At 36.8% G+C, this 17,926-nt stretch overlaps 1 long non-coding RNA gene across 1 annotated transcript in view; it reads left to right on the forward strand.

The window, feature by feature from the left end:
- Positions 1-6,607: 6,607 nt before the first annotated feature.
- The window catches only part of LOC147827907 (uncharacterized), a 68,355-nt gene continuing 57,036 nt past the window's right edge, over positions 6,608-17,926 (forward strand). Inside the window, exon 1 of the long non-coding RNA XR_015451645.1 lies at positions 6,608-6,911. This is a non-coding gene — a long non-coding RNA (uncharacterized LOC147827907). The remainder of the gene's footprint in view (positions 6,912-17,926) is intronic.

A 17,926-nucleotide genomic window follows, 5' to 3' on the forward strand; every position in this document is an offset into this window, starting at 1 on the left:
TAACTCTGAAAAAAATTGATTCCTACAATCATGGCTACTTATACACAAGTCTTCCTGTGGTCTCACCTTCTCTGCTTCTTGGAACTAAATGAGTTCCCTGAAGCTGTTGCCACCAGTTTTTCATCTTGTTTGTCTCTCCACAAGCCATAAGTCAGGTTTTCACCTCAGGAAATACTCTTTTCCTTTTCCTATCATCTAAGAAGCTTGTTTTCCTTGTTTTTTCACTGCCTCTGTGGTTTCATCTCTCTGCTTCTGCTCACTCTTATTTCTGCTTCATCTTCACTGGTTTTGACAGCTTGTATACCTATTTTGTATTTTGGGTTTTAGTGTTGTACTCTTTTTGCAAAAATTGAGCTAGTGATTTTGTGTCTTATTCTCCTTGTTGATTTGGATGATCTCCAAGAAAGAAAAGGGAAAGATGCAGTTTTTAAGTTACCACCTTTAAACTTGTAGTGATTTTATTGTTTATTGAATGTCATCTACAAATCAGGTTTTTCTGAGGTAGCTATTACAAAACATGTTACAAGTTATTTGTAATGTGGAAGAATCTGATCTTGGTAGACTTTATAAATGTGAACATTTTGAATAGTAAGATTAAATTTTCTTTAACCAGTGAAGTAGTCTATCTTATGCACAGATTTTTATTAGTATTAAAATTTCTAGATTTAGTTTCATAACATACATCAGTAACCCCTTTGTGCCACCTCCTATCATAGAATAGAAATCACTTTTAATTATTCTAGATATCCTATATAATTTAATTATTTTAGATATCCTTAGCCTGGTGAATAATTAGTGCTGAATAAAGTGAGCTTTATTTGCTGTCTTCTTTGTACTTGGTATCTACTGCCTCTTCACAATAGCCTACTATTATTCATATTATCCGTCAGATGAAGACACTGAGGATAGAAGAATTTAAGTAACCCAGTCAAGATGGATGGCAGAAAAACATTACACCCAGATTTACTGATTCCCTATCTTGGGCCCTTCATCTCTCTCTTTATTTCTGTATACTACTGCTTGCTTTGAGAATCACTGAGAACCTGCTTTTAGTTTTTCTTCTAAAATGAAACCATGCTAGCTCCTTAGAGTGTTTGTTGGTTTCCTTTTTCCCATTCTTTTGAAACAACTTTGTCATAGAAAGCATTACTTAGTAAGAGCCAGATTAGTGTTTATCTCAATGGAAATTATTCTCTAAGATCGTGTCTCCCACATATCTACCCTGCAGTTAAAGATCTACATTTCTTACAGTAACATGGCTTTGTAAACTCCTATCCAGCCTCTTTTTCCATTTTTTTCTAAACTTCAGATCCCCATTAGTCTTTCTGACTTTTGAAGAGGCAAATATTGTATGTTAACAACTAGGTAAAGTTATAATCTTCAAAAAGTAATATCTAAAGGCAAACAAGACTTTTTTCTTGCTTGCTCCCATCAGAATATGATATTGATGAGTTATGATGCTAATGAAATCTCTTCTTCACATCTTTCAGAAAAGGAGATGCCTACAATGGATTAGGTAAGGTGGAGATATATTGAGGAAATTCCTCTGAAGTATGAAAAAGAAAGGAAGAAAAATAGGCAGAGAGGCTTGGGTTTGAAAGCTAAGAAGGGGGAAAGAGGAAACTGGGTAGACAAGGCATTGTTTTGTGGTGTCTTTCTGAGAAATTGTCATCCAAGCTGACCAAGAGTCCCAGAGTGAAAGCTGGTGATGAGAGGAGTCCCACGCTGGGCAGGAATAAGACAGAGCTAGTTACTCCATGATGCTCACACTGGATGCAAAGCACCCTGGTAGAAATGTGGCTTCAGGCTTACCAGGCAGCAGCTCTGGGCAGTCAGTCATCTACGCTCTTTTCAACAGACTCTTTTGAAGAAACTAGGCCTGGTTTGTCTTCAAGGTCATCACACCACATGATTCCTTCTTAGCAAAATTGTACTCACTGAAGTGGATGAAGAGAGCATTAAAATAAGGCAATAAAACAAAACCTCACTTTGACCCATTTATTTAATTAAAATGAACTCATTTTTTAGTGTACAACTAGACTTAAATTCAAACACTTGGGGAAAGATGGCAGGAATGTGTGTGTGTGTGTGTATGTGTGACACAGGAGGTCAGTGACAGTTTAGTCTTTATGAGACACTGGCTCCCCTCTGTAGTCTAGAGAAGATAGGGAAGGCAGGGGGCACAATTTCCTCTTCTATTGGGGAGATAGAGTATCTGTAAATTGTAGGGACTTCGACTCTAGCGTCTCTTTTTGCATCCTTATAAGCCCTGAAGTTGAGAAATAAACAGGCTTGCATAGATGAGTATTTCTCATTGTAGGATTCTTAGGATTATAGTCTGTAATTTGGGAAAGTTTGGCTTCTAAAACCATAGAAGATATGTATGGTTTTAAAAGATATTTTCATTTATTTTTTTTTCTATTTTTAAAATATAAAATAATGAAAACTTGAAGATGTTTTCAAAATATGATTGTCCCAGAAGTGATGTCTCCAGCAATGGCAGGAATTCCTTTACAGCTGCCACCAAAAATAGGTTTCAAAGAAGGTGGACTCAAGGCCTTTTTTATTCTTTGCATTTCAATTGGGAGTCTGAGGATGGAGGACAAGGAATGAAGAAGAATCTAAATCACTTTAAAATTAATTCTTTCTTTCTCTCTGTGTGTCTCACCATAAATTTTATGGAAAAAAAATCACAGAATTCATTTTGTTAATTTGGCCAGATAAATGGAAACCAGCTAAGACAAGCCTCTGGGCTTGAGTGATGTGAGGGAGAAATACAGCAGCAATAGACTAAATTTTCATGAAAGGAGCAAATCCAAGTTTCTACACTTAGAATTGGCACAAGTTGTTATTTTCGCAGTTTTTTTTCTCTTAGCTACACTTATTAATAACTATCTCGGTGATTTAGATTAATAAAATTTGTCCTTTCCTCTTAACTATACATAAAATGCTTTTGCAGTAGGGGCAAAAAGCAAACACAAAATTTGTATTTTTAACCAATAAGCTATTTAATAATGAGAATTGAATTATTAAATTATTAGAAATTAATAAAGAGTTATATTTGACCTATTGAACCCAAAGGGTAGGTAAAATGCTCCTGTTATTATAGATAGGTAAGTTAATTAGATGTCTTGTTGGCAATCAGACAGGGCCTCCCTTAAGGCACCAGCCCTCCAGGAGCCAATACTGTAAGGAACCAACATGGAGAACAACTGAGGCACATCCACTGGTTAGCATTATAAAAAGGAAAAGAAGTACTACTTCCCTTACAGTAGATAGCAGTGATTGATATTCTAAATGGGAAATTCCTTGTATGGGACTTGTCTTCCCATTTCATCCCCATTTAATCAATATTACCTGGGTGACTGTATTTGTAATCTTATTGGTTGGTCATGGTTTTGTCCTACCACATGCCCACCATGTAAATTTCCACAGGGTCATATAGTTTTGTCCCACTTTGCACCCTCCTCACCACATGGCTTTGCTGAATAGAACATCTTTGAAAAGTGGGGTGGGTGGGCAATCCACTTTCTGGTCCCCCTTCTGTCTCTCTTAGGCAGAAGATTTCTTTCTCCCAATAAATTTTTCCTACTCTTAACTTCCATTGTTCCTAGAATTCATTCTCCTATTTTAGAGGACATGAACTCACGTTTTGGATATCTAGTAGGTTTGAGAGTTACATATCTTCCCCGTATATCACTGTTAGTTTGGGGAATTAATAGTAAAATTTCTGTAAGCATATTTGTCATCAAGAACCTTCAACTGGCTCTTGATGAGATGAATCATTCACACTTGAGCATACATTTTCCTACTATGAAGATAAATACTTTTAATTTTTTCTTATTTATCTAATGGTGGGAGTTCTCCTATGACAGTTTATTTTATTGATATACTTAATTAAAAATATTAAATAATATGAATCTACTTCCTCAATATTTTTCTTTCATTCTTACTTTTCTGATATTATAGGATGTTATATGCTGTTTTTGTTTTGTTTTGATTCTCATCATGGTTGTCTTTTTGCACCTTCATGAATTTTATACCTACAATCTGTTGGATAAAATCCTCTAATGGTCTATGTGGCTGTCCATGACAATGACTTCTGGTCTCTCTTCCAACCATCTCCTTCTGAACACTTCATCTTTTGATATCATGGAATTGGTCATGCTTTTTCACATCCATTTTACTGTTTTAAAATTTTTTTCTAATAATATTAGCTGCATAGACCCTTTTCTGCCCCTTTCCTTGACCTCTGTTCCTTTTTCAGTTAACTCCTAATCATTTTTCAAACCTCAATTTAGTAGTTTCTTTCTTGCTGAAGACTCTGTGGTTCCTTCATTCTGCATGGGAGCTCCACCTGTGTTCTCATGGTAGCCTTTTTTCTAACTTTCCACATGTAATGAAATTATCTTTTATGTAACTGTCTTCCTCCAACTTAAGCAAATTTCCTGGGGACAGAAATCATACCTCATTCATCTTGCATCATACTCCTCACAATGTTCCTGGCACATAAAGCATGTGCAATAAATATCTATAGAGTAAAACTTCAATTTCCTCTGCTTGTTTTACTTTAATATATCCACAACACTGATAGTCCTGGTACTTGCATTTCTCTGAACACAGTGTCTTAGGAATTTTGGCTGGTTTGGGAACGGTATTATTTTAACTCTGGATAGTGGTTTATACAATCATTTCAGTTACTTCTTTAATGTTGTCTAAGTCAAATAGGAGGCCTTTAGACCTGGAAATTATTAAGCACTGTGTGGGAAGCTGTGCATATGAAATAAGATCTGAAAGTACTATAACTTGCAAAACAACATAGTTTAGTGGCTAATGTGAGGCAGCGTCTAATTTTAATCCTTTTTCTGCTGATAACTGCAGTGCAACTTTAAATGAATCCTGGAGATCTTCCATTCCTTTTATGTTAAATTGAAGATCCTAGCAGTGCACTTCACAAAATTATTGTGAAAACCAGCTCAACCAAGTGACTCAAAAGCTTCCAGGAAATATATGCTTCCTCAGAAATTCTTGACAAAAATGTAATGCAATGATTGTTTTTTCTATTGGTATTCACTGATTCTAAAATGTGCCAGAGCAGAATAAGTAGTATCTGAGTATTATGCTAGAAAGAGCTAAGTTAAATTAATTCAGTAAAGCATTAGCCCAAGAGACAATTTTTTCTCCATATGCAACTTTGTTGATTTCTTATGCAACTTTGTTAAGACTGAATGAATACAAAAGTATACAGGCAAGGCTGCCACCTATTTAAAAATTGAAAAGGAAAGTTGATAGATTCCTTCAGTGGAGAATATTCTTTTTTTTTTTTTATACCAGGGATCGAACTCAGGACCTTGCGCTTGCCAGGCAGGCCCCAGAACAACTGAGCTAAATCCCCAGCCCTTAGAGAAGAATATTCTTTTACTCCTTCCTGAAAACATTGGAATTTTGCAGTTATTTGAGAATTTGCAGCTGTCACTAAGTTTGGGGTTGGGGAAAGTTATACTCTTGCCTGGGTCTGGGAGTCCTCATCTTTTCAATTCCTTCCCTCTCATCATTCGGGAGGAAGAAATTTATGGTTCTTAAGCTTTAACACATTAAGATCTTTGAGGAAGCAGATACAATTGGACTGCACAAGGAATTGGGAACTTAGAGAGCTATCTGGATACTTGAGACACAAAATCTATACAGACGTCTCCCAGGCCACTCCTCCATATGCTGGACATATGGTCAGCTTTAGGTATAAACAGTCAACCTCCAGACTGACAGAAGAGACCACATGTGCCTTTTGAAAAGCCCATGCAAGATTCTCTTGCAATGGTTTGCCAAAGTTTTCAGAAGCTATTTGAACCTTTTAAAACCTTGGTGGTCAGAAATAAAAGAAACATGAATAAAAAACAGCTGGGGGCAATTTTCTGTCAGGTTTTTGTGTCTAGAATTTGAATTCCTGTCTAATTTCAAATCTCATGCTTCTGTAAACACTACTGTTAATAATGCTGATGACAATAACTACTAAAACTTATGGAATAAGAAGCAAGTGTCAGACATTCTTCTGAAAGCTTTATATGATTGACCTCAGTTAATGCTCACAATAGCCCTGTACGATAGATACTTCAGGCTTGGATTAGAGAATGGAGAGACTGAAAAACAGAGAGGTTTAGCAATTTACTCATGGTCTGCTTCCTAGTAAGTAGGATTTAGACCAAAGTTATATATATAGGAATCAACTCATGCTATGCTGTCTCCCTGAATAACTAGCCATTTGGGTTGTTATAATTATTTTTCATGGTTTCTGTGCTTAGATTTGAACCTATTACCAATTTTTGTTGTCACTGCAGCCTGCTGTTTCTTTCTTGTCTAAATTCTGTCCTTTTGACTAGCATACCTCTTCACTGACTTCGAGGTCAACTTCCAGTCCTGGTCTTCAGTCTCTTCCATTGTCTTTCTGGTCTCAGTTAGAAGGTGGTTATAGCTCCATTCTTAAGAGATAAAGATATGGCTTCTATACATAGAAATCCATTAGAGCCAACATATCAACTTACGGGAGTCAGAGTGCCTGGGGGAAAGTCCTAGCTCTGTTCTATTTTGGACTTGACAGAGGCCAAGTTAAGGAGGCAGTAAATAGATAACATTGTCGGGGGCTGCTATAACAAATTGCCACTCAAGTGGGTGGCTTAAAACAATAGGAATTTCATCTCTGAAATCAAGCTGTTGGTACAGCTGCATTGTCCCCAGAGGCCCTGGACATGAATTCATTCTTGGCTTTTCCACCTTCTGCTGCTGTCAGCATTCCCTTCCTCGTGACCACTCCATTGACCGTTTCTATGATCACACAGTCTTCTCTTATTCTGTCAAAACTCCCTCTGCTTCAGTTTATAAGGATGTCAAGTGGCTTTACCCACCAAGATAATCAGGTAAGAGCCTCAAAATCAATTTAATCACATCTTTTTCTATGTAAGGTATTTCTCACTCTCTCACCATATAACATAATATTCACAGTTTCTAGGTATTAGGATGTGTATATTTTTCTGTGGGCCACATTCAATCCAGAACAGGTGGCCAGGCTGGGATCACTCTCCCTCATGGGCCCTACCAGACACTGCTAACTGTTCATTGAGATCCAGCCCAACTCAGACTTCTCAGTATAGCGTTCTGGGCAGCCACAATCAATGGGCTTTGGAGATAAAATCAATTTTCTTTCTAGGATGATCTATAACTCACCTTTAACCTTTCAGCCATAATGTTTGGTATCTGTTACTCTTAGAAAACTGACAGCCAAAGCCAAGTTTATTTGTAAGAAGGCTGGAAGAGCTGAAGTGCATCACTTATCTCCTTTACTAATGAAAGGATAAATTATGTAAAGATTTAATCATCACTGAGGAAAAAAATATTTTTGCATACATTAGAAGGCTATTTTCCTAAATTTGCTTAAAGAAGAATGCTGTCTTCTTCTAGAACATTCCACCCTATTTTTCTTGGATATCAGAATTTCAAAATCTAAAATCTACCCAGGGAAATTTACTATACTTATAATCTAATTTTTCCATAAAAACATAGCTATAAGTTTTAGAAAACAGAGCCCATAAATTAAAAAAAATATTTTTTACAATTTCTTTTGGGGGCTCATTTTAATTTAAAATTTTTTTCATTTACATATTTGGTATTAATTTTAGTTTCTTGTTTCTAGCTCAAGAAATACTCACCTATAGTATTTGTTAGGAGAAAGCTATGCAATGTGATAGCTTGCTGTTTGGATAAATTTGATTCAAATCCTGACCATGTTGTTAAGAGAGACTGGTTGACTTTGGACAAAAGAAAATGATTGTAATGGCTTTACTGGTTGTAGTGAGAGTCAGAAATGAAATACATAAGCCTTCTTAATAGAATTGTTTCACAAATAAGTGAACATTCTCTAGGTGCTTTAGAGGTGCAAGAAGGGTAAGTTTCCTTTGACTTAACAGGGCCATTTTGAAAATAGAAACAACTCCTTTCTGATTCAGTGATAGAAAGTTCATATAAAATAGAGCCTGACTATCAGCTAAATACTTTCTGAATAACAACAAAGGCCACATTGACTTGGCTCCCTAAGCCCTATGATTAAACAGTGACATCACTGAGGAAGAATAATTTTATTTTTTTATTTTTTTGTATTAAATTCTTTTATTGGTACATTGTAGGTATACAACACAATTACATTTCTCATTGGGAACTTGTACCTTTACATAATGCATCTTGGTTCTTATTTTTTCCCCATTCCTAGCCCTCCCTTCACGCCCTCCACCCTTCCCTATTTACAAAGACTTTATTTCCATTTATTCCATTTCTCAGCATTTTTCCTTTCCTTTCTTTCCTTTCCCCTGCCCCTCCCACTACCCCTACCCCTTTGGACCTTTTCTTCCTATTTTGCATTATCGATTATTCATTCTAATCATTGGTGCATTATAGGTATACAATATAATGACATTCATCATTGGAAATATGCACCTTTACATAGTCTCTCTTGGCTCTTACTTTTCACCCTTGCCCAGCCCTCCCTTCAACCACTCCAGTCCTCCCTATTTACAAAGATTTTGTTCCTATTTTTCCATTTTCTCATATTAATCCCATTCCCTTCTATCCTTTCCCCTAGCCCTCCCACTTGCTTCCCCTTTGCCCCTTTTCTTCCTATTTCACATTACCTGTTATACATTTAGTCCTTATTTACACTTTCAGTTTCTCACACCAGAGAAACTATTTGGTATTTACATATGTGTGTCCTATTTATTTCACTTAAGAGTATTGCCTCTATATGCATCCACTTAGCTATAAATGTCTCTAATTTCTCATTTTTTATGGCTGAGTAGTACTCCATTTTATTAAAAAACCACATTTTCTTTATCCAGTCTCCAGTTGATGGGCATTTGGGCTGTTTCCAACTTTTAGCTATTACAAACTGTGTTGCTATGAACATGGGCACACATATATCACTGTGGTGAGATTCTTTTAATTCTTTGGGGAAGATATCCATCAGGGGACTAGCTAGGTCAAATGAGACTTCCAGTCCTAGTTCTTTGAGGTATCTCCATACTGATTTCCACAGTGCTTGCACCAGTCTGCACTCCCACTAGCAGTGGAGCAGGGTTCCCCTTTCCCCACAGCCCCACCAGCAATTGTTGTTGGTTGATTTCATGATAGCAGCCATTCTTTCTGGAGTGAAGTGGAATCTCAGCATTGTTTTCATTTGCATCTCTCGAATGACCGGTGATGTTGAACATTTTTTCATGTATTTATTTAGTATTTCTACTTCTTTGTCTGAGAAATGTCTGTTCATTTCAGATGCCCATTTTTGGATTGGGTCTTTAAATTTGGGAGGTCTGATCTTTTAAAGTTCTTTATAGATTCAAGATAGTAGACCTTTGTCTGAGGAAGAGCAGGTGAAGATTTTTTCCCACATTGTGGGTTGTCTAGGAAGAATAATTTTAAGGATAATTGTATTCTATGTTGAAAAATTTTTGGAAACAGAAATGGTAGGAAACCCACTCAGTTTAAAGGATTTTATTTCTGTTAGAATTTCATTGACAATAAAATAATTTTTCTCTGTGATTGGCTAGCATGCTGATTTTTGCCAAAGCATTTCTATTTACATGTTGATTGGTTTACAACTAGACTACTTGCATATTGAAAGTGATTAGAAAAAACTTAATACATATGCACAGATCTGTATACCTTGAAAAGACAATTGCTTTCCTTCTGAAGTCCTTTCATTGTCTTCTATTTCTTCATCCTTAAGTTTCATATTATATCGTACTGTTTCTATTTCTGTTTTCATACCCATTTTTTGTGTGTATGCGTTTATTTACAGAATGAACAGCACAGAATGTCCATTTTATTAAGCCTCTGCAGTGCTATTTGAGCTCTATGGGGCACTTGTGAGGCACCAACTCCTTATTCAGAGCACATTGATGTGTTCCTCAAATGGGAGATGGAAAGTATTTGTGCCTGAGAGAAAGTGTAGATCAATATTTAGAAAGAAATGGACTTTGAAGGCTGCAGATTTGGATTCAAACCTTAGTTGCACAACTTCAGCTGCTTTCCAACCTTGAACAAATAACTTAACATTGTAGTGTCATTTTTTCTTTATTTTAAAAATGATTACAATAATACAAATCAACAGAGTTGCTTTGGAAGGAGCCAACTGGCATGGTGTTTGGCTCATAGCAGATGCATATTATCTAAATTCCCATCTTCTCTTTCATTTTGAATACAAAACAAACAAAACCAAAACAACACACATATGCCTAAAACAAATCAAACAAACCAAACCAAACCAAATGGCCCTATATGAATATTCAGATCTTCCTATTTAATTCTTAGTGATTCAAGGAAAAATTTTAAACCAATGTTGTATTTCCTTTCATAACAGAAAGAATTTGTCACAAGGATTATTCGATTAGGTGTCAAGTTTGCTTGATACCATGCTTTAAAAAATGCCCACTCTTCTTATAGCTTTTTAGTTCAATTTGCTTTATAGGAATTATTTGAATTATCTTATGTGCAGATGATATATCAACTTCATTTTTAGCTATATGATGCAAACATTCATTCACTACAATATGTAGTGAATGAATAGAAGTTTTAAAACAAATCTTAGGTGAGTAATCCCGAAAGCAAGTGGACTAAGTCAACTAAACAATTTCATTCTTCTATTTGCACATTCCTTTGTTCTTTTCTTTATTCAGACCCATTGGCTTAAGCTGATTCATTCATTCACTTAGCAAATATTGTACATCTACAATTGACAACTATTAGCTAAAAGGGCTAAAATATTCCTTCCCTCTCATTTCTTATAAATATTGAGAAGTTTGAATAAGAAAATAGAAGATCATACATACATTTTTTTCAAATGCCCAATCCATTTTCAGGAAGATTTGAGGTAGCCCAGACAGCTTAGATGAAAAAAAGCAAATAGTGGAAGTGTCTAATGGAGCAGTACAGGATTTGTCTCTGGTGTTGCACAGGTCTAGACTTTTGATTTCTATTTGTGTCAGTTCTAACAAAGGTAGAAATCTATTTGTTTTATCAGTCAAATTATATGGAACACACATATGCTTCAATATGTGTGCATGTGTGTATTAGTTTATGTACATATTTATATTTAAACTTAAGAATAGTTAAGGAAAATTTCACTTAATAGCTCATCCTCAGATTTTGGAGCTAGTAGCATCCTTACTTTTAAATAGATCTTAGACCTCCTAGGTGTTTTTTCTGTGGATAGTCTCTTTACTGTGGAATAATGGGACTGTGATTGTACTGGAGCATTGAGGATCAGAGTGGGAAGGGACCATGCCATGTGTGTTGGTTAGCTTCATGTTACTATATCAAAATTTCTGAGATAATTGATTTATAAAGAGAAAAGATTTATTTGGGCTCATGTAAGCTCTTCTGGTCCAAGATTGTCCACAGTTCTTTGGGCTTCCAATGAGTTAATAGTGGAGAGCATGTGGCAGAGGTAATGGTTTACATCACTACTAGGAAGCAAGTAAGAGAGGAAGAAGAAATAAATAAGAGGAAATAATTAAGAGGAAAAAGAAGAAATTAGAGTCCCACAATACCCTTTTGGGACATGTCCTCAATGACTTAAGGACCACCCATAAAGCTCCATCTCCTAAGATCCCATTACCTCCTCTAACATCACCCTGAGCTGTAACCCTTTAATACATGGACCTGTGAGGGTCACTCCTCAAAACCATAGCACCACAGTGATAAAAATTTAACTCTTAGAGGATATGAAAGAGTATGAGTAATAGTTCTCCAAGGAAACAGAACCAGCATATATAACATAGTAAAACAGTAACTTCTCATCATAATAAAATCAGGCTGAGAAGGAGAACATTAAGAGTCCACATATTAATCAAAAGTAAAAATCCTATACTGATTATTAATGAAACAAAAAATTCATATTTATCTGTTAGGTCTGACATATGTATCTCAATGCTAGTCCAACTTTACTCTGAAATGTGGATTCACAAAAGGCCGCTATATTCACACATTCAGGTGGATACTAAGTTCTGCAGGTGAGGAGTCTATAACTGAGGGAATTCCTTATAAAGCAGTAGGTATGAGTTGATAGAGGTCTAGTAGAATAGGTCACTGGAAGTATAAAGCACCTGCTCATACAATTTAATTTTACCTTCAGGACCTGCTTATATTTTATCTTATAACAATGTAGCAATTCCTCTTGATAATGGCATGCTGAGGTTGATTTGCTCACTCAGGCTGTGTTCCACTCACCCTAAAGAGTGACTTTCTGACCTAAAGCAAATGTAAAGGTAAAAATCTACATATCCCAGATCTCTGTATAACTAGCTTTTAGGTGTAATCACACAGATTTGGGAAGAAGTGAGGCATACTCCATATTCTGTCTCCTTTTGTTGTTTTCTGCTAGGAATCAACTTGGTGGAGACATAAATTCTTCTACCAGGAATACTGTAGTGTTTAATCTTTAGTGTGTGGGTATTAATAGGCATTTGTGATGGTGATTGCTCAGTGGGGACTTTCTGATTTTTGGTTTTCTGATGCCTGGATTGCAGTTACTACTCAGTGCTCTTCTTTAAGGCTATTTTTAAGAGAAGTTTTAGGTTTGCAGTAAAATTGAGAGGAAGGTAGAGAGATTTTCCATATATCTTTTGTCTGCATAAATGCATAGTCTCCTCCCAGATGAGTGTTCTTGATTTTTGAGAATGACAATTTCAGAGCAAATTACTCTTAGTGATCAATTATGTAGTATCCTAATAGTTATTTTGAAGGCATAAACTAGAACTGTTTCTTCCAATATTTCTAAAGATTTTAGAAGAACTAATTTCTAATAAAGTACTTGGGAGGATTTGCATTACTTGAATTGAAATTTGAGTGATACAGAATAGTCTGTTTTATGTGTTAGGATATCAGACAATAACCATTTTATGAAGCAAATCAGGGTCCATTTTCCCCTGATATCCTAGAGCTATATATTCTGTCTCTCCTGAATCTGATACCAAATTAAAACCTAGTTTATGTAAAACACTGGGAGTTTCCATTGTGACTTGTCAGTGGGGTTTGCCACAGTTTACCGATGACATCCTGATCAGCTGCAGATACTTTGGTGTCTCTAAGCCCACTGGATCATAAGGGCCAAGTGGCAAAGCTGTTCATACTTACTACTGACTAGACCATCCATTACCCTGGACCCCCATTGGTCCAATTTTTTTTTAATTTTTGACTCCCAAATTCATAAAGATTCAAAATTTGCTATATTCTTTTGTTAGTGGCAGTGGCTTTGGTAAGGGGAGTTATCATGTCATACTATAAATCACGAATGGCAGAACAGGCTCGAATCTCTTTCTTGGTGATACTAAATGGTGTAAAATGAATATCCTGACATATCTGAACAAAGACACTACATACTTTTATGGGACTTCTTTTTGTTCTCTGGAATGCATGCATCTTGGGGCCTTGAGGTAACTTTTTATTTCCTATTCATCAGATTTTTCTTCCTGATGTCAATAATATTATGGTCTATTATGATGTCGTGTGTATTGATAGGAGTTGTACAGTTGATCCCGATAAAGAGAAGGAACTGCTTTTGGTTCTGTTTTCATTATTAGGATAATGAAAAGCATGAGTGGAGTATTTGCACATTTTGGGTGTGGGAGATATTTTAGTTTGTTCTGGGAGAGAGATGACATCTGGAACAGCAGCCACAATCGATAGTATATGATGACTCATTGTCATTCTGAAATAATCATCTTGTTACTCATAATCCAAAGAGTAGGTGACATGGGGGTACAATAGGACTCAATATTTTTGTATATTTCAAGTTGGTGGCACCAGTCTCTGAAATTACTTTGTGGATGAGGTATTACCTTTGGCTTATCATTGTGGTAAGGAAGGAGAACTCCAGGGGCTTCCACTGGCTCATTTGGATAAAAGCATTACTCCATGATGTTAGAGAGCCTTTATGGGAATTTTGCTAGAAACCCACCAAGTATTTTTCATACAAGTATACACTCTTCAAGTGAACAATAACTCCACATAATATGTTCACAGAGGCTACTCCGCTACTGTTAAACAGATTGGAACCAAAAATCTCTCAATACCCATAGCTCCCACTCTGGTCAGTGGACCATGGCACATTTGGATTCCTTAGGAATTATTGTTCCCTTTTCCTACAAGCCACCTTGGGAGGGAAAAGAATATAGACCTTGTTGGCTTTAGTCACTCTAAGTAGTGATTTCGCTGGCTCAAGGGCTGGGATCTCAATATCCTTTGGGGTCATAAGGTCGGATGTTTACTAGGGTGCTTCTCATAACTGTGTTCAGGAGACTGTCCTTGGCTTGCTGTCAAGGTCTTGTAGGCTCATTTTCCTGGCATAGTGGACCCCAGAGACAAAGACCTCTCAAAGTATCTCAGTCACCAAACCAACAGGGCAGCTCCTTCTGCAAGAGCCCATGATAGCATCAAAAGTAGCCTACCTTTGGTCTAGAATATGCACTCTTCCCCTTTATTCAGGCTCATAAGTCTTAATATTCAGTGCCTGTCTAGAGAGAGACCAAGGTTAGTTGGTTGCCCTCCTTCCTAGGAAACTCAGTGCCTGGGACACCAAAAGTTAGTTCTAGCAGCATGAATTGCTCAGATACTGGTGCTCAAATACTACCTGATTGTTCAGACTAAGGAGTTACAGGGAGAGACCAGGAAAAAACATGTGCAGGATAGTACGGGGTAATGCCAGGTCAAACAGATGTAGAGGAGGAGGCATTCCAATTTGTGGTTCCAACCACCTGAGGCTGGTCAGGATGGATTTACTAACTGACTATAATACCGATTTATTATCTTACCATAACATATTATTTTATAATATTATATTTTATTTCCTGATCTAAATAAAGTCTCATTCTTGTTGCCAATTATAGAAATTTAGATTGAGAGATCTGGGGAATAAGAGCTAAACAATATGACCAGAGGGTGGCAGCAGCACACACAAGTTTGGTGGGTGACCCTGACAAGCTTGCAAGGGAGAGAAGACTCAGCAGGAGCCTATCCAGAAGCTACAGCTAGTAGGGGCTCATACTTAGAAGAGGAAGAGTGTTAAGTGAATTCCTGTGAGAGAAGAAATAAGAGAGGGAGTTTATTTTAGGTGATATCATTCAGTAGCCCTCAGTATGACAGGGAGCCGGTCTCTGGGACAGAGGGCTGACTATTGCAACAGCAGTTTCAACGTTGGGTCAAGTTTAATGGGGTATACAAAGCAGGCAGTTTCTAAACAGTTAATGCTTATTTGAGTGATGGTTTTAAAAACAATTCAGTGTGTCAGAATTTTTGTTTGGTGCCAGTGGGCCTTTGAGCTAGTAGGTGTCATCTTGAAATAAAATAAATAAATAAACAGCTTAGGAGCCAATGCACAGAGGTCATCTCTGACTCATGTATAACAATGCCTACTTTCTAGGATGTTCATGGGGATCAAATATGAATGCATGTCAAGTGCTTAAAATAGTAAGTGATGCATAATAAGTATGCAATGAATGCAGCAATTCTTTCCTTGATACAATAATCCTTGCTCATAGCGACCCCATGAAAGAGAGCCAGGAAGTGAGTGCACACTAAAACTGAATAAAAATTAGTTGGTATTTCTTAATAATTATCAAAGAACAACTAAGAGAGACATAAAACAGCACATGTTCCATTGTTGGGATTTCAGATTTTCTCTACCTAGAGACAATGTGGTTCTGAATATAGATGTACAAAATCTGTCACCTAAATGTAAATCTATAGATAGGAATTTTCCCTAAAAAATTGGATGAGTGTTTTCTATGGATTCCACACTTGCTGAAAGATGATTTTCTGCTCATTTTTTTCAAACATTTTTAGTAAAAGATTTTTATAAAAAAGATACACTGTCCTGTTTGGGTGGTTTCTCCATAAAGTAATCAATTTAGCATAATATTTGGCATTATGGTGAGAAATAACTAGAATTCATTGTATTATTTAGATTTTTTAACAAAAAATGTAACATCTCATGGAAAATAAAAAAATAAATCCTAAGTATCAACATTGTCTTTTTGTTTGAGAAATTTGCTATTTGGCGTTTTAAAACATATGTTCAGGAGGAGATTTTGTGAGAATTCAAAGAAAGCTATTTCTTTTTTTTCCCTTAAATTCTTTTATTGGTGCATTTTAGGTATACAATACATTTACATTTATCATTGGATGCTTGTACCTGTACATGATGTATCTTGGTTCTTATTTTTTCCCCATTAACTGTGTGCCCTTCACTCCCTCCATCCTTCCCTATTCACATAGATTTTGTTTCCTTTTTTTTTCTTTTCTCATAATTTTTCCTTTCCCTTCTTTCCTTTTGCCTTTCCCTCCCACTTCCCTTACCCCTTTGGACCTTTTCTTCCTATTTCAAATTATCAATTATTCATTTTAATCCTTTTAATCCTTATTTACAATTTCAGTTTCTCACACTAGAGAAACTATTTGGTATTTACAGATGTGTATCCTATTTATTTCACTGAAGAGTATGGCCTCAATATGCACACATTTAGCTATAAATGTCTCTAGTTTCTCATTCTTTATGGCTGAGTAGTACTCCATTTTATAAAAATAACCCCGCGTCTTCTTTATCCAGTTTCTAGATGATGGGCACTTGGGCTGCTTCCAAGCTTTAGCTATTACAAACTCTGTGACTATAAACATGGGTGCACATATATCATTGTGGTATGATTCTTTTAATTCTTTTGGGATGATACCCAGCAGGGCCATGGTCCATTCCACTGCTCCTGGCCCAGAGGAAGGCTTCTGAGCTGCCATCCATCCCACTGTGCCCAGCCCAGAGGTAGGAGCTTCCAGGCTGTCCTCTGTCCCGCCACACCAGGCCCAGAGGAAGGGGCTTCTGAGCTGCCATCTCACCACTTCTGGCTTAGAGGAAGGTGTTTCCGGGCCACAGTACATCCCACTGCTCCTGGCCCAGAGGAAGGGGCTTCCAGGCCATCATCCGGCCCACCACTCCCAGCCCAGAGGAAGGGGCTTCTGAGCCGCTGTCCCACCACTCCCAACTCAGAGGAGGTAAGCCACATGGTGACAACAACACCCCCCACCCCCAGGTCGAAATGAGAAGACACGTAAACAAGTCTCAAAACCAGACTTCCAGATCACCTACAGTAACCCCAAAGGGAAATGAGATGGAACAATCTGATACTCAGCCACCTGAACCCCCTGAACTGGAAACAAAAGAGGATCAGGAAAAAATGAAAACAGAAATAATTTTTCAGATAACAGTAGAGATTGTGTATGTAGTACAAGACATGATTAATAAATCCAGAGAGGAGCTGAGGAACATGATGGAATTCCAACACAGAAAACAAATGGAATCCATAAAACAGATGCAAATAGATTTCCAGGAGATCAAAAACTCCATTGAAACTCTACATGGCAGAATGAGCCAATGTGAGGACAGAATTTCAGATATAGAACATAAGATTGCAATTAGTGACCAGGAAAAGAAAAATTGCTTCAAAATTGTAAGGGACCATGAGAAATCAATCCAGCAGCCACTAGATGATGCAAAGAATAACATAAGACTGATTAGAATCAAAGAAGAAACCAGAGAGAGTGCAGATGACATAAAAAACTCTTCACAGAAGTAATGGAAGAAAACTTCCCAAACAGGGGAAAAGAACTTGACACACACATAAGTGAGGCATATAGGACTCCAAATAGCCTTGATCAAAACAAATCTACCCATAGGCTTATAACTGTTAAGATTCCAGAAACTCAACAAAAGAACAAAGTTCTCCAAGCAGTCAGAGAAAAGAAACAAATCACATACAAAGGAAAGCCCATCAGAATCACAGCAGACTTCTCAACACAAACCATCAAGGCAAGAAGAGCTTGGAGTGACATATTCCAAATC

This window comes from Heterocephalus glaber, unplaced genomic scaffold (genome assembly GCF_053883595.1).
Source record: "Heterocephalus glaber isolate CG9 unplaced genomic scaffold, H.glaber_assembly_v1.0 deba00001429, whole genome shotgun sequence".
Classification (NCBI taxonomy): Eukaryota; Metazoa; Chordata; class Mammalia; order Rodentia; family Bathyergidae; genus Heterocephalus; species Heterocephalus glaber.